The sequence below is a fragment of the Solanum dulcamara genome, chromosome 5 (assembly GCF_947179165.1).
Source record: "Solanum dulcamara chromosome 5, daSolDulc1.2, whole genome shotgun sequence".
NCBI lineage: Eukaryota > Viridiplantae > Streptophyta > Magnoliopsida > Solanales > Solanaceae > Solanum > Solanum dulcamara.
This window is the reverse complement of record NC_077241.1, coordinates 65,866,589-65,870,235: the sequence shown is the minus strand read 5'-3', so window position 1 is coordinate 65,870,235 and position 3,647 is coordinate 65,866,589.

Here is a 3,647-nt window from a genome sequence, read left to right as displayed (position 1 = left end):
AATATTTGGCTACCTCGATATTTTTTTCCAAAATCTAAATCATAAATTATCTTCTCTTCAAATTGAAATCATCAATAAAATGAAAATCCTAAGCTTTGAATGAGTTATGAGAGAATAGAAGAAGATAAATAGAATGGAGTAAGTCAGAAAGAGAGAAGAAATAGTAAAAAAATTCTTTTGAATAAAGAATACAAGCACTTTTATTGAAATAAAAAATAAAGTAAAAAGTACACTTTACTTTTATTGAAATACGGTAAAAAGTATTATTTATAAAAATTAAATAAAGAATAAAATAAAAAGTACTAGTACATCCTAATTTTATTGAAAAGATAAAAAGTGAAAAAAATTAGCTTGAATTTTGAAATTGAGACTTTGCTAAAAAAAATTTTAAGGTATAATCTGTACAACAAAAAAAATGGACCCCCATATTTCATGGGCCTAAGGCCTAAGTCTTTTTTCTAATAGACTCATTTACTTAAATAATTTAGTATATAATATTAATTATGAATTTTACTACATGTTTTAACTTTATCAAAAATGATAGTATTTTTTTTATCCAAAATAATAATAAAAAATAATAAAATTCTTTCTTCCCCCTCTCTCTCTCCTTTCTCTTTTTTTTTCTTTTATCTGTTTTCCCTTTTTCTCTCTCTCTTTCTCTTTCCTCCTGCCATCCCCCTCTCTCTTTCTCTCATTCCTTCTTCTCATTTTCCTTTTTTCTCTCTCTCTCTCTCTTTCTCTTTCCTCCTCCCACCCTCCCCCCACCCGCCCTTTCTCTCTATCTTTTTTTTAGATTATTGAACCATCATACTCTTTTTTTATTATTATTATTTGTAAAAGAGGTAAATATAGTAGTCTGTGGGTAAAAACATAGTCACTGCAATTAACCTACACACACTTTCCCATTTGAAGCCCTAATTGCTATGTTCTTCTTCTTCTTCTCTCTTCCTTGCCATTTTTGCTGTTCTTGTGAAAATGATGAAGAGGCCAAAAAATGTTGCTATGATGATTTCCTTCTGATTCACACCTGATCTAACTTTTTTTTTTTGATGATTCTTTGCTTTGCATGTGTGTTTGTTGCCTTGAATAGTCAGAAGATGACCATTCTCGTCATCTTTAGTTTTCTGTCTTTGTGCTCTTCTCCTCTTACTATTGAAGATGATGAAGAGACCATTTGATTTGATGGTTTCTTTCTGATTCACATCTGATTGCTCTGCATGTGTGTTTGTTGCCTCGAATTTTATTTTGAAGATGAACCTTTTTCTCGTCTTCTTTCTTTTTCTGTCTTTGTGCTCTTCTTCCCTTAGTGTTGAAGATGATGAAGAGACCAAGTGATTTGATGGTTTCTTCTGATTCTCATTTGGTATAGTTTGATTTTGGTGTGTATTCTACCTCTCTGTTGATCTTGTTGCTTTTGTGTATTTTCTGAATGTTGTGAAATTTGTGATATGCCTTCTTTGCCTTTGATACAAATAAGTGTAGTTTGTAGACCTGCAAAATGAACAAACAATTAGTAAAGAAACCAAACTCATTCTCCTTTTCCTGGGTCTCCAGTGTCCCTTTTCCTTTTTCCTCCCTCTCCTTCAACATTTCTTAATTCTTAGATAAGGAATTTGACTCTTATCACTATTTAGGATTCTTCGCATCTGCACATTCAACTCCTCAAACAAGTAAGACTGCAGGGGACCCTCATCTAAGGCATAATTTGCTAAAGCATCTGCCAATTTATTTGCTTCCCTTGGGGTATGTTTGAAAATGACATCCAAATTCCTCTTGTATTCCTCCACCTCTTCTACCCAACCTACAATATTCCATGGAGGTTTCCATTCTCCGTTCAAAATTCTTTGAACAGTTTGGGAATCTGTCTGAAAAATGATGTTATTTAACCCTTGTTGCTTACAGTACTTCAAGGCTTCCAAAAGAGCCACAATTTCTGCTTCTATACTGGTGGCATAACCAATTTCCTCACCCTTAACATATATTAAGTTCCCTTCTGCATCTCTCACACAAAAACCATAGGCACTCCTCCCTGGGTTGCCTCTAGAAGCACCATCTGTGTTGCAAGCACACCAACCAGATGGAGGTAGATTCCATCTAACTTTTGTTACCTTCACTCTTGCCTTGCCTCCCTCTAGCATTTGGACCAGATTTTTCCATCCAGGAGGGATAGTTCTAATTGAGGGATTTCTATATTGTACTAGTCTTTGGATAGAAATTAAGACTAGATAAATAACTGAACTATTAATCTTTCTATGTCCATGTTTGATACCATTTCTTCTCTTCCAAAGTTCCCACATTATAATTGATGGCACTGCAGCATAAATCTGTTTCAATCTGTTAGTAACTGGTGCCATCCACCAGTTCACAATTAGCTGTTGCAGTTGCACCCCCTCCATCCTTATTCCTGCAGCCTTGCAGAAAAAGGACCAAGTCCTTTTAGCTGTATCTGATGTTAAGAATATATGGTGTATAGTCTCCTCTCTAGGATTTATACAACACCAACACTTAGACACCAAAATAAAGTTCATCTTCTTTAAAACATCATCTGTAGGAATTTTGTATTTCCAGCATCTCCACATGAAGAAGGAAATTTTAAAAGGCAAACCCTTTATCCACATGAACCTGTAAATGTCCAGTTTTGGTCCCCTTAGCCTAATAAAATCCCAAGTTGATTTAATTGTAAATTCTCCACTTGTGTCTAGAATCCACCATGGTCTATCAAAGTCTCTTTCTTCCTTGGGTGTGGTTATATTGTCTATTATATGATCAACAATATCTTCAGCAAGTACTTCCATAAGTTTTTCTCTATTCCACCTCCCATGTACTATCATTTCTTTAACATTTTGAATTCTTGCATCATAAGTATTCCCTGGATTTACATAGTATAAAGCTCCCAATCCAGTCCAATTGTCAAACCAGAAATGTGAATCTCCTTTCCTCACTTGCCACCAAATTTGGTGTTCTATTAAGTCCCTGGCTTCTAGCATTCTTTTCCAAGTCTGTGACCCCTATTTCCATTGCACCACTATAGCATGATCTTTCTTACAATATTTGTTGGTCATAAAATCTCTCCACAGGGAAGGTTTTGTCCTGAAGTTCCACCAGAGCTTACAAAAAAGTGTTAATGCCACATCATGTAATGATCTAATACCTAGGCCTCCTTCTGTAGTAGGAACACACACCTTATTCCAAGCCACCCAGTGTCTACTTCTGCCCCCAATTGTGTTGCTCCAAAAAAACTGAGCAAACATTTTGTGAATTTGTCTGATGATTCCAATAGGAGGGTTAACAGCTGATAACATGTGTATTGGCATGCTTTGAAGTACATGTTTAATAAGAATTGCCCTTCCTCCAAAAGATAACATTTTACCCTTCCATCCTTGTAATCTATTCATGATTTTAAGAGTCAAAGTATTAAAGAATTCCTTCTTTCTCCTACAATGATAGATAGGGCAGCCCAAATACATAAAAGGAAATTCTTTTCTATTCATGCAGTGACAATCTCCACTGTTATACTGATGTCTCCTGCTACTTTATTATGCATATAAACAACACTTTTGTTCATATTAATCTTTTGGCCAGAAGTCTGCTCATATTTTCTCAAAATCCTCATTATTCTTTGCAAAGAAACCACATCTGCTGAAGTA